Source organism: Rhynchophorus ferrugineus, unplaced genomic scaffold (genome assembly GCF_030347505.1).
Source record: "Rhynchophorus ferrugineus isolate W39M unplaced genomic scaffold, kcgeb_rfMv2 rfM2, whole genome shotgun sequence".
Lineage (NCBI taxonomy): Eukaryota > Metazoa > Arthropoda > Insecta > Coleoptera > Curculionidae > Rhynchophorus > Rhynchophorus ferrugineus.
In genome coordinates this window covers 12,482,208-12,504,274 of record NW_027472581.1, presented here as the reverse complement: position 1 = coordinate 12,504,274, position 22,067 = coordinate 12,482,208, and the positions used below count along the sequence as shown (strand labels likewise).

General features: G+C 32.4%; 1 protein-coding gene across 9 annotated transcripts in view; it reads right to left on the bottom strand.

Moving 5' to 3' along the window:
- The window catches only part of LOC143191823 (uncharacterized), an 870,958-nt gene that overhangs the window by 545,758 nt on the left and 303,133 nt on the right, over window positions 1-22,067 (bottom strand). The gene's annotated exons all lie outside the window — the stretch shown is intronic.

The following is a 22,067-nucleotide window of genomic DNA, read 5'->3' as shown; positions in this document are numbered from 1 at the left end:
GCTGTCTTGTGTACTCCATGTGCAGTAACAGTTCAATTCACAGTTCTCCGGCCTACCATAGTAAAACACATTTTTTAAATTATATTAGCAAATGGCAAAATTAGTTGTTTTTATTCAACATAATTCCCTTCAAGGGTAGTACACTGATTATAGTAACCCTCCAACTTTTCGATACCATTTTTGTAGTACGATTTGTCCTTTGCTTCAGAATAGGCCTCAGTTTCGGCGATCACCTCTTCATTCGACGAAAATTTATTCCCAGCGAGCATTCTTTTGATATCTGAGAACAGGAAATAGTCGCTGGGGGCCAGATTTGGAGAATACGGTGGATGAGGAAGGAACTCGAAGCCCAATTCATGGATTTTTGCCATGGTTTTCACTGACTTGTGACACGGTGCACTATCTTGGTGAAGCAGCACTTTCCTTTTCTTCAAATTCGGCCGTCTTTCGGCGACTTCGTCCTTCAAACGATCCAATAATGCTACGTAATAGTCGCTGTTGATGGTCCTTCCATTTTCAAGGTAGTCAATGAATCCATTCCATGCGCAACCTAAAATACAGACGCCATAACCTTGCCAGCCGACTGTTGCATTTTCCCACGCTTTGGAGCGGGTTCGTTCATCGGGTGCAGTCGATTCGGAGTGAAATGATGAAGCCACGTTTCGTCCATTGTCACATATCGACGCAAAAACTTGAATTTATTACGCTTCATCATCTTCAAATACTGCTCCGAATCATCAACTCGTCGTTGTTTTTGGTCTAAAGTGAGCTCGTGCCGCGCCCACTTTTCACAGAGCTTTCCCATACCCAAACACTCGTGTATGGTATGATGTACACGTTCAGTTGATATCTTTAGAGTGTCTGCTATTTCATTCAACTTTAATTCCTCAAGTTTTTGCTATAACTGTATTTTTTCAATTGACTTGCTAAATGTTCGTACCAACCTAGTAGTGCCTATCTCGTTCATTTGTGTTATCTTCTTCTGCCATCCATCTTCCTGATATTTTCTTTTCACTGCTTTGTCAAGACCTAAGTCTCGCAATCGAAAATTAGTGTAGGTTTGTAAACTACTTTGTACACTTCCATTTTAATTTTGCTTGATATTTCCGATTTATTAACGTTGTTCCAGTTTTACACCCTCATTTTGAATACTTATGATTTCTGACTTCCATCAGTATGATTTCATTGAAATTTGATTCATTACCATTCCGTATTCTTTAAGTATCTTATTCCATCGGTTTAAGATTATCTGTGCTGGCTTCTTGTGGTGTTATGGCTTACCAGTTTTTATTATGGCATCATCTGCAAAAGCTGCTAACGACATTTCTATTTTATCCGTACCTTTTGACCCTTTATGTAGTCCAGTTCCGCCTATTTACAATTTATTTATTATTTCATCCATTAATATTAAAAACAGGATTGAGCTTAAATTTTCGCTCTGTCTTAGTCCTTTTGTCGGATTGAACTGTTTCCGCTATCTGATAAATACTACCACTATCTAGTGAATATACGGTCTTGAATAGTTCTTTCCTTTCGGAATCTGTGATTCTATTAGCAACTTCTCTGATACTGATTCTAAACCATTTTCTATAACTTGCTTGTGTATGTTTTTATGAGTCGGGACAATAAGTACTATTAATCTTAATCCTCTTTCTACATTCAATTATAAATTTCTATTAATAATACTTTTCTTGTTGGTGGGTATATTTTTTCGTTTAATTCCAGCGGTTACCTGAACAGTATTCCTTACGTCTCGTTCTATTATTATTACATTTCTTCAATCTTTACTGTTTCTCTCCGTCTTATCTCCAAATTGTATCCATGTTTTCTTTTTCTCCTTTTCTATCATTGATATAATATACTTTATATATGTAGTTGAAATATTTTGTTTATGTTTCATATGTTACGTGTATGTTTAACAAGTGATATGTATTAGTGAAAAATTGAAGTATTAATGTAAACAAATGCTTAACCACATAATCTATCTCATTTTCCTTGTCGGATTTTGTCTTAAGGGTAACAATTTTCTATTTAGTAATACTACTAACAATTAGAAAAATATCAAAACCCTCGAGTTTAACAGCGGTAAACATGGATATATTTTCACCAATACATGTTGCTGATAAACGTATATAATGCAACAATTTTCATGATTCTTGATATTTATGCCATCAAAATAACCACTAATAAGTAAATGAGAAATACATAAAAATACGTATATGAGTAATTTTATGCTGAATCAGTACATTGATTATTATAAGATATATCCTCAAAGAATCCTATATAACATATAGCCAATTTAAAACAGCAATGACACGAGTGTAAATATATGTCTGTCTAAAGTTGTAAATTCGTTTTACAGTCAAACAATATTATCCTTGTCAGTTTATTTTATTTAAAAAGAGATAGAATGCTGTTAGAGTAGTTCGAACATCTAAAGGAATGGGCCAGCAAAAGTTATCCATTTGTCAAACGTCTGAAAATTCTTCAGAGTTATAAACCGGCAAACGTTGTTTTAAGGCTTTGTTTTAATAAATTTGAAATCGCATCGGTTTTTATTGAAAATATTTTTTGCGCCTTGCAGCTGCACTTTATATTAGTAAGGACAGGGTCACTAAAATATCTCAAAATATATAAAACAATATAACCTTAAATTCGCTAAAAAGAAACCGTGTTTATGCGAAACAGGTGACCAATAAAGATGTGTCTTGGTGTATCAGAGATCAAATATACGAAATGTATAAAACAGTAAAAAGTTTTTTCAATCGAAACATAATTTAATATAATTATTTCAGAGAAAATCGTTGGGAAAAAAATTGGGGCTTGAAATTCCAGAGATTGCTTTTAAAACAATACAATTTTTAAAAATATATAACAAAACCTGGGAAGAATTATATCAATTCATATATTTAAAAGAGCCACGAATATTTCAGAATGGGAGATTAGGTTGCTCATGGCAAGATGATAATAAATATAGTATAAAGACAACAAAGGTTCATGGAAAATGGTAAACGTTGGAACAACTATCGATTTTTTAATCATAACATTTATTCATTTCAGAAATACAGTTCTTCATGCTGGAAACAAGAATGGTTTTATTCCTGGTACAAGTTCATCAACAAAGCTTGCAATTGAGGAATGGCTTAAAGTACATACAATAAGTTTCGATGAAATCATGTTAAAGAATCAACTATTTCAAATTATTACTCGGTAAATATAAATGAAATATTTAATTGCATTTTATGTAATTTATTTTTTTAGAATTAAGCCTGAGAAAAGATACATAGTAGGTCAGATTACTGACTGCCACAGAGTATTATGCCTCCCTCCCTATCACAGCTTTTTTAATTCAATTGAGTTGATACGGGGTATTGCAAAGAATTATTACAATAGATATTCAGATCGAGGAGAATATTCAAACCAGAACTGTCTGGATTTATGGAAAGAGGCATGGTCGAAAATCGAGCCTTCGGTTTGTATGAGCTTGATCAGACAAATTGAAGAAGAAATTGACAAATGGTAGAATCTTGAGCAAGTTTTTAATAGATTGGAAATAAACAGCTTGGTTATTAACTTGACTAGTATTTCTGAAAGTGGCTGTGATTGAATAAAACTTTATGAATGCTGGTTTATGATTCAATGCTGACGATTATCTAAATAGGGTGATGAAAGAGGAAACCACTAAATGTTTAATTGTAAGGAATTGTATTATAGAGTGTGAAAGCTTTATGAGCATGTGTGTTATTGTTCAGAATATACATGAACTTTTGGTTAACATGTATGAGTAGAGAAATAACACTAACTGTTTTGTAGATATGGCAAATGCATTAAGGAAGATGCAGTGATTAAATGTAGTTTTATCAAGAAAGATGTATACAGATAGTAACAGGACAAACTAAAGAGAAATATAGTAATATCATAATGATTTTACAAGGATACATTGCATCGAATGATACAAGAACTAAGCGTAAAACATAAATATGCTCTATATGAAAGTAAAATACATTACTCAGATATACAATGGTTAATTAAGTAGATCAGGCCTTCAGGGAATACCACTACATACAAAAACGCGTCTTGAACCCTACCGATACTAGTGCGGAAAAAAGCTCAATGTATATATAATATAATAATTCTAACCTATAAATTATTGTGGCTGTAAAATTAACTGTAGTTTTAAGTTCTTCGATAATAAATGCATTTGATGTACTAAATTATAACGCATTATAATGTTAAAATAAATTATATTTAACAGTATATTTGTTCAATTATTTTATTTATATCAAAATTTTGTTATATATTAGAGCCTAAATGTACTAAATCTCAGAGTAGCTACGGCAACATTGCGACGTTTCCCATGTCACTACTATTTTGAATTGACTATATGTTCGTTCCCATACCCTGAAATCCTACATCTCCCTTAAAAACCTTCTTTCATTCGTTTAATTCGAATTGAACAGTTCACAATAAATTGCAATTAACTGATATCAAGATATATAATTTAATTTCAACATAGAGATAGATATAGCTAAAGCAGTGACATTAGCATGTTTTATACAACTTGATCGTTATGATGTTTTCATCAGTTCCTGATTATTTTTTCAATTTGTTATAAATAGCATAAGAATAGAAGTTTGCAGTTCTATCTATTATAATTAAATAATATTTTTACAATGACAGATTAACGTAGTGATCAACAAACCATCCAACAAAATTACCTACGAAAAATGGAACGAAATGTAACGTCCTAAACTAGACATGACATATACAAGTGACAAAATATACATTAATACATATTAGCGTTAATTTATCAAGCAGCACTGCCGGATATATTCATTATTTTCGAGCTAAATTATATCGCTCAAACCTTATTTCCCTTTTCTATTAACCTAAATTCGAACATAAATTAATCTTAGTTAAACTTTTCTGTAGTTCTTTAAAATTAATTATTCATTTTCAACCAAATCGTAACTAAATTGTTAAATTGCAAATAAATAAATTATAAATTTTCATCGGCATCCTTAATCCTTCATTGCTGCCTTAAAATATGCTGCCTTATAGTATGAAAACTCTAAAAGTTCGTGACAAACTTAAAAGAACAATACCTAAAAAGAGACTTCATATAGTTTGGTGAATTCTACGTGGCCAAATCATTGATTCACAAACGTCGACATTGATAACAGATGATGCATATTTGAAAACTTCTCAAAAAGCCTTCAGTTCAAAAGAAAAAAACAGCATATATATCATATATCATATATTATATATGATATCATATATCATATACATATATCATATATCTTATACCACATAAGTCATATTATTATTATTATTATATATGATACATAAATACTTATAAAATATAATTATTTTCTCTCATGCCTAACAATTTATGCGCATGAATAATTTAAATAATTATTCAATACTTATTTACATATAAAATCCCGAAACATAAAAGACCACACTGAAATATTAATTTACTGTTGCTTAAGAGAACGCTTTTTTAATAGTTGAACTGGATACTTTTCAGACAACGAATTTATTTAGCTAATGGAAAAACGAGCTTAAAAAATCCAAAATTACTTTATCAAAATAAAAACGAAATGTTATCGACGCTAATGCTTTAAAGGGTTATTAGAGTGCTTGTAATTAATTACGTCGTCAAGCTAAAAGATGGCGATGATTCAAAGGGGTTGTCGTATAGAACTTTGGTTTTCCCTTTCTGCCTATTAGCGTTTAATGTATAAAATGGCGGAAATTAAATGCAATAATGTGGAACCGCCGGCTCTTATCTTTGTTCGCAAAATTACGCTATTAACAGGAAACTAATAAATCTCTTCCGTACAATAAGTTACATATTTGAACTTTATATCTCGCGTAGTAATTACCATGAGTTACGAGGCCTAAAATAATTTTTAAATAAAATCTTTCAAACAATTATCCTAGTTTGATATAAAAAGTAAGTGATCACCCTTTCTCTAAAACATTACTTCCTTCAACACTTCATTTTTTTTATAACTTATATATCAGTATATCTATTACTGCCATTTAATTTGATTAATAGATGGTAGTAGAGGTAGAATAGCACCTCGTGTTTTCACATTAAGCTAACAAGTAAGTCCACTGGAGCTCATTGCACTTTTTCGAAATGTTTAACTCTAACACCTTGAACTATACTCGTTGTGGATTTTAAAAAGGTATCACGCTGTATCGCTTTCATGTTTATAAAAGCTGTTCCACTGAACTATAACATCAGCTTTGCAATTTGAATGTAAATGAATTAAAGACAAATTGACTATACGTAACAGGTTAATTGAAAAGTCTTCGGCCTGACACATAGATAACGCTACTAGAATTAAATCCATATGTTTTCCTAACCCCAAAAAATGCTTGTATAAATTTGACAGCTGTCAGATCATTAGTTTGTGAATTATAGCATTTTGAGTGAAGCAACTTTTGTTATTGTGAAAAAAATGGATAAAAAGGAATTTCGTGTGTTGGTAAAATATTGATTTTTGAAGAGATAAAATACAGTTGAAGCAAAAACTTGGCTTGATGCCGAGTTTCCGGTCAGTGCCCCAGGAAAATCTACCATCAAGTATTAGTATGCTAAGTTTAGACGTGGTGAAATTAGGCACCGAAGACGGGGAACGTAGTGGACGCCCAAAAGAGGTTGTTGAGGTGAGGTGAGATTGACTATCTTGAAAAAAGAAGGACCATCAACAGCGACTATTACATAGCGTTATAGACAATGCATCGTGCCACAAGTCAGTGAAGACGATGGCAAAAATCCATGAATTGGGCTTCAAATTGCTTCCTCATCCACCGTATTCTCCAGATCTGGCCCCCAGTGACTATTTCCTGTTCTCATATCACAAAGGAATGTTCGCTGGAAAGAAATTTTCGTCGAATGAAGAGTTAATCGCCGAAACTGAGGCCTATTTTGCAGCAAAGGACAAATAGTACTACAAAAATGGTATCGAAAAGTTGAATGGTCGCTATAATCAGTGTATCACCCTTGAAGGGAATTATGTTGAATAAAAAAAAACTAATTTTGCCAAAAAAATGTGTTTTGCTTTGGTAGGCCGGAGACTTTTTATTGTAACATGAAAATGAAAATTAAAAAAAAAACCTGAGCCAATATTCCCAAACCCAAAAACTAAAATTAATTCACAGTCCCACAGACCATAACACGTTATCTAATGGTTTTTAGTTTGGTTAATATTGCCATTAGCAATCCAGAAACGATCCATATTTCAAGAAAAATGTAAAATAAAACAATTTATGTAACATTTTATGGTATTCTGCTTCCGTAATTTGGACATAACATTAATAGAGGTGGAATGTGAACGTTTATTTTATAATATGGTATTTTAAACGACCATTAAAACAAATCGGGACCGCTTCGCTTGTTACAGGAAATTTATTATCTTTAAAAATAACCGTTAACGGTTGAGAAAATTATACGAATTTTAGAGGTAGTACTGGTAATATTTGATGTTGTCTACAAGAGAATACAGATTTTTATATTTATTGAATTATATGTATAAAATTGGGATATGGAGTTTTTTAAATTATTTTCTGATACTTTTGTTAATAGTCAGTAACAACTATAGTAATTGAAAATAGAAAGCAATATAAGGATATGAATATTTTTTTAAATATCCTGTATTGCTATATATAAAAAACCAATAAACCTGTGATGAATTTGATTAAAAAGAAGGGAAAAATTAGCTTACTTTAAAAATGTATTTATATCTATTGCATCAAGTATATTAATTAAAATATTTTCGAATATTTTCTACAACTTTTTCCCACCTTTCCGGCATCTTGCTGAAAAAACGATGGTGCAGCAATCCAATCATCGATTAATTTTCGAAAGTCTTCAGCATTTCAAAGCCGTGTACTAACTAAGCCATGCTGAGTTGATCTGATCAAACGCTAATTCGAAGTGGCTATGTATATGTGTATGGTAAGTATGAAGGGTGCTACATAACATCCCATTCGAGCTGCAACAGTGTACCTTATTCTGAATGTTTCTTTTTAGTGATTCTCTGAACATGTGGTACAGCATAGTGTCATGCCACAGAATGGCTTTGCTTGCGTTACTCGCTATTACTGGTTGTCTTTGTAAAAATTTACCATTCAGTTTGCTGAAATGGTACCAATGGACATCTACAGTAACTGTTTTATTTGATTTTAGTACACATTGCTGATCCCATCTTATGCATAGCAAGAGTTGAACAAACAATCAACCAAACCACTATGTTGTCTGGTAGTTATTTTTCCTCCTTTTGAATATTTCCGATGACATGTAAAAAGACTTGAATGTCGAAAAGTCGAAATGTCTTAAGGTTCCCCGAATAATTGTTCTTAGAAAACCTGACAAACCGGCAGAACAAGTTGAATCTTACAGGCCTATTTCACTACTATGTGCGGTATCAAAATTATTTGAGAAAATGCTGTTAAAACGCATTAAACCATTTATGGAAATACCAAATTTCCAGTTTGGATTTAGAAATCACCTCTCGGCAATCGACAAAGTGCACACAGCAACGGTGGTTGTTAAAAAGGCACTCGAAGAGAAAATATACTACCCTGTAATATTCCTTGACGTCTCACAAGCTTTTGACCGAATATGGTATTTTGGATTAATCTACAAAATGAGCGCATTTACTGCCGACTGATGGAATCATATGTTTTCGGCTATTTCGGCTGGAATTCCACAGGGCAGTGTCTTGGGACTACTCCTGTTTCTGCTCTATACTGGTGATATCCCAACAACTAAAGAAACAATAGTTGGAACAGATGTATCTCTATCGAAGACTGTAGAAAAAATACAAGTAGCTGTCACAAATAGACTAGAGACTGGAAAATATCGCTTAATAGCTCCAAATCTGTCCATGTTAATTTTGCGTTGCAGCGAAATGACAAAAATGTAATTATATGACTTGACGAATGTTCGAGTCCCCGAGCAGAATCACCACCTCGGAAAACATCTCGATAGTAGGTTAAATTAGAAACATCATCAAGAAAAAAGTCAAGCAATTGTACTGGTTAGTTGGCAGATCTCAATTTGTCGCAAAATCAAAGTGATCGATTTATCAGTCAATCATAAAGCCAATCAGGACCTACCACGTGCAAATATGGGGTTGCACTAATATATAAAACTACCTAGTAATATAACGCACCCAAAAAAGGTTCTACGATTAATTACCAACACTTATCGCTACGTAACCAACGAAGGGCGTATGATGGCCTCGAAATCAAACGAATATACGAAATGATCCAAGGTTTCGCCTTAAAACATGAACTAAGGTTGCTAAATCACAGCAACGTAAAAGCAATACTGCTACTGGAGTACACGCAGATAATCAGAAGATTGAACGGAATCACACCCCACGAATTTGTTTAATGTATAAATATATTCTTAGCTTTAGCTTAATTAGTTCTGTTTCATTTTACCTTGAGTGATATGTACTGATGTATTAATCTAGTACTAGTCTTACTAGTGTACTGATGCACGTACAACAGAACGACAGTAATCAATTAATTTGTAATTTAAAACTGTACTAAGCATATCTAAGATCAAATGTTATTAATTAAAAAAATCAACTACATAACTAACTATCGAATGATTCAAATGTTTTGTGACTGTGGACAATAATACCTCCAGAGGTTAACATTTTTTCGAAAAATATCCTGATGCAACGCCACTGAACCCCAATGTTAGTTAGCACTAATTAAGTCCCCGATAGAAGATCTAGAAAATTAATAAGCACAGACTGGTTGGCATAAAAAATCGTAATTTAAGAGTTGGAACTCCGAAGACGTCCCTTCGCGGATGATGGGGGCGGCTTAAGTCTGACGTAAACATTAATGCGACTTGCTGCCAGATAATAAATCCGCGCTTTTACGACGACGAGTCTTTCCGCATTTCGTGTTGGTTCCTTTCGCGCTGATGCCAAATTAATACAATTAATAATTGTCTAGTTAAGACCTTATCTTCTTGGTGATTAGAATGACAAAGAAAGCGGATAATTGACTGACGACTTCTAGGATTGTGGTGTCTGCTCGGGAGATAAAGAAAAATATGAACAGCCTTGGGGTGCTTTTAGCGTTTGTTCATTTTTAAAAGGTTTAGAGAATTTACAGGCAGTCACTAACTTTTTCTTCATTCTTATTTTTCAAGATTATTACCACTGCATTAAAAAATAGTAAAATATCCTTAAAATATCATGTATACTAAATAGAAGAGTCTGTAAATAACTTTAATTATTGTTAATCATATACGATAAAATGTAGTATAGTAGGTGACCAAATAATTAGATCAGTACTCCTGTTGATGTAATTTATAATTTAATATATTTATTTGAATAAATGATGTTGTTTATAAAGGGTTATTTTATCTTAAATAGGTACTGGTATCACTGAGTAGCCACACAGTATACGCGCGTCTTTTGTCAATTTTGTGACCTTTCTTCCCATTCAGTTTTTGTCTAGATATTATAATTTCATTATTTTAACCGACTTCTGTGTCTAAAATAATCAAAAGGTATATAATGTTTCGTATAATAATACTTTTGCCATGTTTTGTCTACGAATTTACATTTTATTAATAATTCGACGCGATTATCGCAAAGATGGGTAAGGCTTTGGACACGTCTCCAAGAAAATGTAGAGAGATACAAACGTTCTTACTGCACTCCACACATTCCCAGAGAGAGATAGCAAGATTGCTGATGTTTCAAAGTCAGTTTCTAATCCAATTAAAATTGAAATGTATAATAGGAAGTCTCTTGAGGTAAAACGTACCAATATCACAAACCGAAAAACCAGAAACACCTGCCTCGAAAATTGTAAAAAGAACGTTGCTCATTTGACTACGATAATAAACGACGAGGGTGTAAATATTTCGGAGAGAACAATGCGGCGACGGTTGGTTGAAGAGAATCTAATAGGACGGCAGCCTTCTAAAAAATCACGTCTAACCGACAGCATGAAAAAGAAACGATTCCATTGGGCTAGACAACATCGAAACATCACTGTAGCAGACTGGAGTCGAGTAAGATGACGCCCTGGTGAACAATTCCACGCCGATTGCCTTCTAGAGAGTGTAAACACCCGGTTACTGAGTATGGTGTGGTATGGTATGGTGTGGTTTGTTATATCAGCCAAACGCATATGACGCCTATACATTGTAGAAGAGAAGAGACAAACACGACCAATACAAGCGAGTACTAGAAATTCGCTTACTACCGCAGATCAATGAATTTCCAGCTAAAATTTTTAAAATTCCCGCTAAACATTTTTACGAGCGCTTACGCATGCGCGGTATGACAGTTAGTTACGACGGGAAATTTAAAAATGTTTAGCCGGAATTTTAAAAATTTGAGGGGGAAATTTAAAAATTTTAGCGGGAAATTAAAAAAAATCTTTTAATTTTACTGGAAAATAAAAAAATAAATATATTTAAATATATTTTATTGATATATTACAATTACATTAATTTTCCTTGACCATAAAGACATTGATATAATCACAGAGATATCTCCACTACCCAAAACACGTAATCCACTGATACTATCTTCTCTCTAATATTTAAAACAAACATTAAAATAAGATAATATAACTATTAATGGTGCTGTTGTATTATTTTTTAGAATCAACTAAATTAACAACCTACCTAAATTGATACCTGAACTGCACTTCGGTTTATACAGTCAAGTTTCTGAACTAACGACAAAAATTAGAGGTTACTACTCCAGCAGCAAAAAGGAACCTTAGTCAGTATTTGCATTAATGTTCTTCTAGGAGGCAAGCAGAATATATTCGATAACAGTTTATATCCTCTGCCACTGCATTTTAATAAGGATAAAGCCATTAGTTTTTCATCCAATCTGAAACGAAACTGATGGGACAGGTTGAGTTATCTGTAAATGAACATATAAATTTCAAGTTAGAACCTCCATTCTCTAATAATAAACATAAGTTTCTTATTATATACTTACTTCTGGGTCTTGTTGGGGTAGAAGAATCTCCTGTATATCTATCAGTCTCAAAAAACGTATGTGATTTAATATTGCCATTGGGGCATATGTTCCTTGTCTTGTAGTAAAGGTAAAGAATCTCAATAAATATTGCTTAATTATTTCAATGCAATAAATCATTATTATTTAACAAAATACTCACTATTTAAATTACTAGTAGGAATTACACATTTTGTTCCATAGTCTTCATCTTTAAAATGATTACAAACTTTCCTGGACCTACATAAGAAATCATAAGAGATCCCCTTAAGATGTTCTTTTTATTACACTAATAAATTAAAATACACAAAATAATCTAAAATAATGGTCAAATATATATAAAAACACATACCGAAAAACTTGACGTAAATAAACAACACACATTAAATCACCTAAAAATGTAACCGTTAACTGCTTAGGTTAGAATTATTAATACCGAGGCCGAACTAGAGAGAAACACACATATAGCTGTTGCATTTTTCATTTACATTTGGCTGCGTAACGGGGATTCCGAAAAGCTTAAACGTGGGACCCGATTTTTCCATATAACTTTCACTTCTAAATTTCTTTATTCTATGATTATAGCGCGCATATTTCAGTATATCAAAAATAAACATAACTAATTTTTAAAGATGTCCCAAAGTTTAAAACAACATGTGCCCAAGCAGTAAAAGTAGTATATGCAATTAGAAATAAAAATAAATAAATAAACCACACCGCGTACAGAATATTATAACTTCCCTGTCTGCTATATGTGCCGTTAGTAAAATAAACTTTTAAAAAATGTAAACAACCTAATACGCTACTTAAAAAATATCTATCAAACAGTATAAAATATAAAAATTAATATATTGAAAATTAGGATTCATAAAATTACTTAAAACGTATGATAAAAGCAAATGTTTTGATCCAATTAGTAGTCGTAATGTATATACAGTGATTGAACAGTTTTTCAACTGTACTTGAAACATCCTAGAACTTAACGCATGGGCTGAAAAGTTCCTGGCGTAAGAAAGAAAACGTGTTATTTTTGTTCAAAATTGACTTTATTCATCAAGGTTTTTATCAAGAGCCATATAATAATTCCAGTATCGCAATAACATTTTAATATCATTTTTGTAGAACGATTTATCTTTTGCCTCAAAATAGGCCCGCCTCCCATTACTGTCCAATCAGATGACAATTGTTCCGGAGTGAAGTGATGGATCCATGTTTCATCCATTGTCACATGTCGACGCAAAATTTCCGTTTTGTTACCTTTAAATATGACCAAACACTACTCAGAATCATCAACACTTGTTTGGTGAACAGTGAGAAAACGTGGCACCCACTTTGAACAGATATTTTTTATAGTCAAATGTTCATGCAATATAAAATCAACACATTCTATTGATAGCTTTGTGATGTTAGCTAACTCATGCAACTTGAATTTTCGATCATTCAGAACTACTGTGTGCATTTTTTTGATGTTTTCTGATGTTACCACATCATTTGGAGATCCACTGCGTCTCTGGGACCACGTTTGAAGTCAGCAAACCAAGGTTTTATTATTGTTTCTGATGATCTGATTGATTGATTTTGATCCATTGTTTTGAAAATAACAAAAGTAGTGTTCCTCTTTTGAAGTAGCTTTCTTTTGAAGGTTAATATTAACTGAAAATGCGATGAATGCAATAAAACTAGCGCCATCTATGTGTTAGACCCAGGGCTTTTCAGCCCATCACAAAAATAATACATTTTATTGTTTTAAGTATAATATTGTTTTTGTTAAATATGAAATTGTGTAGGATGTAGATATATAAAAGTGTAGGAGAAAATTCAACATATTTCTTTTGAAAATTGTAAACTTGAATTTAATATTAATTCTATTAAGATTTTTTTATTTTTGAACTTTAAAAAAAATTAAACATTTTTAATTAATATATCTTTTTTAATTGCTGGCTATAAATACTTCATGACTTTATAATTAAAACGCACAAAACTCGGTTCCAACTTTATCAAAAAAAAATAACTTTTAAACAATGAAGTTTAAAAATACCACACGCCCGAGCAAGAAAACCGACATACGTTATTAAAAAAAGATAAATAAATAATGATAAATAATAAATACTAAATACGTTTGGACCAATAAATGCCCGAGAAAATGGAAACATAACCCAACACGTCAATAATACAAAAATTTCTGAATTAGTATCCCATACATCCGGAAATCGAACAAAAGATATAAAAACAAACTCGAGTTCAAGGTCGACCGCGCCATCGGAAGAAAAACATTTCCAAGCACGTGCCGCGAACTGACGTCATCTCTTCGACGAGAACTCGAAGTCGTATTTGTCAAAGTAGTAACGATCCGACGAAAATGCCCGTTCGGGTCCCATTATATTTTTTCCATCGGCTCGACGACGTTTGACGAGTGCGGCGACTGCTCCCTGTATTTTTTGTGTCATCTTTTCTCCATAGATTAATCGGCTTATCGAAAACTACAAATAAATAAATTCCAATAAAAGATGCGCCCAAATCAAGCAACCAACTAACATATAGAGTAACAACATTCGAGAATAATCAGAATCGTTTGTACCTTTTTCATAAAATTTATTATTATTTATTTTTTGAATTTCAATAATGATGATCAATTTGATATGTGGAAAACACAGAAGAGCTGAGTAAATTACTCGCTTACCAACTGATAGTAGTCGATATGATTCTTTAGACACAGTATATAATTGTATTAGAGATATTTGTAAAGTATATTAAGAAGGTTATTCTGTAGATTTTATTACTACTAATTTCAGGTTACATTAGTTAAAGTATTTCATTACAAAACACTACCTGAATATTGCAGGTAATAAATACATTAATTTGTACATCAAGAATTAAAATGAATATTTCTTGCAAAGAATATTGATTATAATTATTTAGTCTAACTTTATAGTCTTTTAACTCCCCTTCTGCAATTTCATTTGATTTTAGGTAAATTGTTCTTTCATGAAGTAAGCCATGGTACAATTGTTTTAAAGCTTGCAGATTGCAGTTTAAAAAATAGAATACTTTCGTCATAATTTTTAGTGTTTATATGTCATTAGCATCAAAATCGCCACTTTCATATTGTTGAAGCCAAAGTCGATAAATATGAAATGACGTTTTGAAAAATAATATTAGAGATTAGATAATTCAAGATCGTTACGGATAATTTCAATTGACTTTTCTTATCTAATGATTTCTGCCCATGAACGGTTTCAAAAACAATATGCATTTTGTAATTTACGTAGCCTTAGCGAAAAGGCTCATAAAGTCTATTCAAAAAATGTTTGTACATACGTCATCTGATTTTGTGACATCAAAACGTCGCAATGTTGCCGCATCAACTCTGAGTTTTAGTTCAGTTGGGCTCAGATATACAACAAAATTCTAATCTAAATAAAATAATTGAACAAAAATGTTATCAAATATAATTTATTTTAACATTATAGTACATCTAAAAACTACAATTAATTATACGGCCACAATAGTTTACAGATTAGAGTTATAACCTCTTATCACTATTGCTTTCAAGGATTTTGCATACGTCTGACAACCGGACGACTTTGACAGGCACATTCGTTTACGCGTTCGAACAAATTAGACAGCATTGTGTCTCTTTAAACTAGAATAAAATGAGAATGAAAATATTGTCTGATTCTGAAACGAATTTACAAATTGAAGTAGGCAATACATTAAACATCTTGATGACGTATGTACAAAAAACTTAGAAACAGACTATAGTCAATTCGAAACAGCAATGACACGAATGTCAATATGTGTCTTTGTGCAAATTTTTTTTCCACATCAGACAATATTATCCTTGTCATTTTAGTCTATTTAAAGAGAGATAGAATGCTATTAGAGAAGTTTGAACATGTAACGGAATCAGCATGCAAAAGTTGTCCGTCAAAATTCTTCAAAATATTATAATTGGGCGTTATAAACCGGCAAACCTTGGTTTAACGCTTTGTTATAATAGCTTTGAAATCGCCGCGGTTATTGTTAAAAATATTTCTTGCCCCTTGCAGCTGCACTGAATATTAGTACGGACACTGCCACTAAAATATCTCAAAAAATAAAAAACAATATAACCTTAAATTCTCCAAAAAGAAACCGTGTTTATGCCAGACAGGTAACGAATCAAGATCAGATTGATGTTTCAGAGATCAAATATACAAAATGTATAAAATGCTATTTATATTATATATATATATATATATATATATATATATATATATATATATATATATATATATATATATATAAAGGCCTAAAGTACATAAAATAAGTTTCGAGGAAATAATGTTAAAGAATGAACTATTTCAAATTGTTACACGGTAAATAACCAATATGAAATATTTAATTGCATTTTATGTAATTTACTATTTTAGAAATAAGCCTGAGAAAAACTACATGGTAGATCAGATTACAGAATGTTATGGCCACAGAGCATTATGTCTACCTCCTTATCATTACATATTTAATCCAATTTAGTTGATATGAGGTATTGCAATAGACATTCAGGTCGAGAAGGAATTCATACCAGAACTGTCAGATTTATAGAAAGAAACATTGTCGAAAATAACATCTTCGGTTTGTGTGAGCTCGATCAGATACATTGAAGAAGAAATTGACAAATCGTAGAATCTTGAGCAAGTTTTGATAAATTGGAAATAAACAGCTTAGTTATTACCATTATTAGTCTTTCTGAAAGTGACAGCGTTTGAATAAGATATAGTGAATGTTGATTTATGATTCAATGCTCACAATTACCAAGACTGGGTTATGAAAGAGGAAACAACTAAAGGTCAGTATACAAGGTTCCTTTTTGCTGCTGGAATAGTAGCCGCTAATTTTGGTCGTTAGTTCAGAAACTTGACTTTATAGACCGAACTGCAGTTATCATATTTGATAAAATGTACCTCAATTTAGGTAGGTTGTTAATTTAGTTGATTCTAAAAAATAATACAACAGAACCATTAATAGTTATAATATATTATTTTAATGTTGGTTTTAAATATTAGAGAGAAGATAATATCAGTGGATTACACGTATTGGGTAGTGTAAATATCTCTGTGATTATATTAATGCCTTTATGGTCAGGGAAAATTGACAAATCGTAGAATCTTGAGCAAGTTTTTGATACATTGGAAATAAACAGCTTAGTTATTACCATTATTAGTCTTTCTGAAAGTGACAGCGTTTGAATAAGATATAATGAATGTTGATTTATGATTCAATGTTCACAATTACCAAGACTGGGTCATGAAAGAGGAAACAACTAAAGGTCAGTATACAATTAATACAGGAATACTTTAATTATAGGAATTGTATGAGCATGTGTCATACAATTCCTATAATACATACAACATCTATGAGGAGAGAAATAATACTAACTCTTTTGCAGATATGGCAAATTGATTAAGGAGAATGCAATGATTAAATCAGTGCAAAAAATGCAGTGATAAATAGTTTTATCAAGGAAGATGTATACAGGTAGTAATAGGATAAACTAAAGACAAATATATTAATATCATAATGACTTTATAAGGATACATTGTATTGATAGAAAAAAGAACTAAGCTTAAAACATAAATATGATCTCTAATGATTACTCAATAATACATTACTCAAAAATACATTACTCAGGTATACAATTGTTAATTAGGTGGATTAGACATCAGATGACAATTGTTCCGGAGTGAAGTGATGGATCCATGTTTCATCCGTTGTTACATGTCGACGCAAAATTTCCGTTTTGTTACCTTTAAATATGACCAAACACTCAGAATCATCAATACTTGTTTTTGATGAACAGTGAGCAAACGCGGCACCCACTTTGAACAGAGCTTTTTTATAGTAAAATGTTCATGCAATATAAAACCAACACATTCTATTGATAGCTTTGTGATGTTGGCTAACTCACGCAATTTGAATTTTCGATTATTCAGAACTATTTTGTGGATTTTTTTATGTTTTCTGATGTTACCACATCATTTGGACATCCACTGCGTCTCTGGGACCACGTTTGAAGTCCGCAAACCAAGGTTTTATTATTGTTTCTGATGAAGCGGAGCCTGTATAACACTTTTGAAGCATTCAAGGAAGATGTATACAGGTAGTAACAGGATAAACTAAAGAGAAATATATTAATATCATAATGACTTTATAAGGATACATTGTATTGATAGAAAAAAGAACTAAGCTTAAAACATAAATATTATCTCTAATGATTACTCAATAATACATTACTCAAAAATACATTACTCAGGTATACAATTGTTAATTAGGTGGATTAGGGTTTCGGGGAATACCACTACATAAAAAACGCGCCTAGAACCCTACATATACTAGTGTGGAAAAAAGTTAAATGTATATATAATAAAACAACTTTAACCTATAAATTATTGTGACTGGATAATTAATTGTAGTTTCAAGTTATTTCATAATATATGCATTAGATGTACTATATTGTTAAAATAAATTATAATATATACCATTTTTGTTTCATTATTTTACTTAGATCAGTCAGAGGCAAAATGTACTAAAACTCAAAGTTGTTGCGGCAACATTGCGTCGTTCTAACAGGTCTCCCGTGTCACTGCTGCTTTGAATTGACTGTATATTAATTCATATGTGGCGACAGCCGCGACCCTTTAGGCCACCACTAATTCATCATCAACAACTACAAAGGTTGGCAACGCCGGTGGATTGGTACCATGTAGTTCCAGGGTATAAAAGACCATCACGTCGACGTCTCGCTCTCTTCTCTTATCACCGTCCCCCTGTAACAGTACCACTTCCACAGCGCTACCGTACTTCCTTTACCTAACCTAATATCCTGTCAATTCTCCCGTCGACCACATGTATTAATCGTAAGTTGAAATTAACAACTTTGATTCAATCAGTGTTTTTAGTTCCCGTGCAAATTCCTTCCAAAAATAGTAGTGAGTGTTCTGACAAATAATCGCAGCGGCAGTCACACATTTCGACCGACTGACCGACCCGACGAACATTCCTACACATATATTATCAAAATTATGTGATTTTTAAATTATAATATAAAAAATGTTATTAAGGAATTAAATAATTGTTGAAAAAAAAGACGGGCGATCAGTAGTTTTTTTTATTGCGCAACTGTAGAAACGGTTTTTAAATAACTTCTTAAAATATATTTACGGTAAGCTTCTTTATTCGATGCGGGATAAAAGATTTCGTGAGTCTCCGTGAAAGCCGATTTTGAGATCAGCGCGGATTGGAAATTAGAATATTTAAATCGATATTTTGTCAGATCCGGTCTAACTCTATCGTCGCTGAGAAGTTGGGGATTCAATTAAGAAATGATAAAATACGACTGCGTGTAATCTGATCGAGAAGGCCGTGAATACGGTGACGATTGCATCAAGAAAATACGATTCATTCGCGGATTTGAATTTGATTAGCCGATAGTCATATACATCATTCACAAAAATATATTAGGGTGTTTTATTAGATTGGTCAATAAGTTCGGGGAGCACCATTAATTTATCAACAATTAGCTTTTTATTAGGTAATGGCAAGTATTCTGATCATATATCAATTTTTAAAAAGGCCTTTATTGCGAAAAATTGTGACAATGACAGGTGAATTGAAAAGTCCCTGGCTGACACAGAGGTGGCGCTACTAGTATTAAATCCATATATTTTTTAGTTAGCCCTAACTCTCAAAAAATACGTGAATAAACTTGACAGCTGTCGGATAATTAGTTTGTGAATTATAGCATATTGAGTAAAGCAACTTTTGTTATTGTGAAAAAAATGGATGAAAAGGAATTTCGCGTGTTGATAAAATATTGCTTTTTGAAGGGAAAAAATACAGTTGAAGCAAAAACTTGGTTTGATGCCGAGTTTCCGAACACTGCCCCAGGAAAATCAACCATCAAGGATTGGTATGCTAAGTTTAAATATTGTGAAATGAGCACCGAAGACGGTGAACGCAGTGGACGCCCCAAAGAGGTTGTTACCCACGAAAACATTTAAACAATCCACAAAATGATTTTGAATGATCCTAAATTGAAATTGAATGATATAGCAGACACTCTTTAAGATATCAACTGAACGTGTACATTATATCATTCACGAATATTTGGGTATGAGAGAGCTCTGTGAAAAGTGGGTGCCGCGCGAGCTCACTTTTGACCAAAAACAACGACGAGTCGATGACTCGGAGCAGTGTTTGAAGATGATCAAGCGTAATAAAACCCAGTTTTTGCGTCGATATGTGACAATGGATAAAACATAGCTCCTTCATTTCACTCCGAAATCCAAGAGACAGTCATCCGAGTGTACTGCACACGATAAACCCGCTCCAAAGCGTGTGAAAACGCAACAGTTGGCTGGCTATTACATAGCGTTATTGGACCGTTTTAAAGACGAAATCTCCGAAAAACGGCCGCATTTGAAGAAAAAGAAAGTGCTATTTCACCAAGAAAATTCACCGTGTCACAAGTCAGTGAAAACGATGGCAATAATCCATGAATTCGGCTTTGAATTGCTTCCCCATCCACCGTATTCTCCAGATCTGGCCCCCAGCGACCATTTCCTGTTCCCAGATCTCAAAAAAATGCTCACTGGGAAGAAATTTTCGTCGAATGAAGAGGTGATCGCCGAAACTGAGGCCTATTTTGAAACAAAGAACAAATCGTGTTACAAAAATGGTATCGAAAAGTTCATCAGTGTATCACCCTTGAAGAACATTATGTTGAATAAAAAATACTAATTTTGCCAAAAAAAAGTGTTTCTATTATGGTAGGCCGAGGACTTGACCTATATACAATATTTATTTATTAATAATATGATGGACCACCATATGCTTTTAAAACTTCGGCAATTCCTTGCTGAATAGATTCACAGAGTGCCTAAATAGTTTCCAACCGAATATTGTCATATTCTTATACCGAAGTATTTGAACATCTTTTAAACGGTTTTAGTCTGATTTTATCTCCACTTTTAAATGATTGAAACTAAACCAACAATTAGGATATGAGGGATCTGCGTTATCATAACTTTCTAAAAAGGATGATGGGCTTTCGCAATACATTTCTTCAAATCAAACAATAAAAGTAACGAATAGTGAAGATACAATTTTTGACGTTCCATGATTAGCACCTGTATACACTGAAAAACTCAATAATACATAATGGAAAAATTTTATTTTATATAGAGAAATGACAATACTTTCAAATCAAAACAGGTCGGTTAGTTTATCAAAAGATTGTTTTTTATCTAACTCAGAATTCACCAATAAATATTGCTGACCAAAATATATACAAGAACCCAATAATATGTCACCTTTATTATGAACAGAACCAACATTACAAGCAAATTGCATTCAAATGCTGTTTTAGTTTATTAATTACTTCAAATCTGTAAAATATTTTTTGTAACCTTTCAAACAAATTATATTAATTAGAATACATTTACATAATTCAACTACGGTATACTCTATTTAAACTGTTTCAGGTTTCATTACCCATAAAACCAAAAACGAAAATTAGTCATTCTACCAGGGTATGATTTCTATGGTTCCTCTATCACCCCTCGGTCTAACAGTTCTCTGGTATGACCCTTAAATCTAACGGTTTGTCTAAAAAATCCGAGGTAAAAATGTGTTCAGAGTTTTTAATTTTTCAATATCTCTCAATCTTATTCCATTTCTTATAATTTGACACTAAAATACACCGGCTACAAAAAATAAAGATTTCTTACACATATGTTAACTTAACATATTCTGATGTATACGAGCAAATTTATATTAAAAATGCTACTGGACATCGAAAATATTTGATTTCAAAAAAGTTATAGCGATTTAACCATATTTGATTTTCGAGCCCAATTAATGTCGGTTTTCGCACGCTGTTGCTATAGAAATAGACATAAGCCAGGGGGGGGGGGATGGTGTATCTACCGTCGCTATTACGTGTACAATAGTCTGTATTTGCGTATTACAGAGGCATAACGTGTTTCACATATTTTTTAC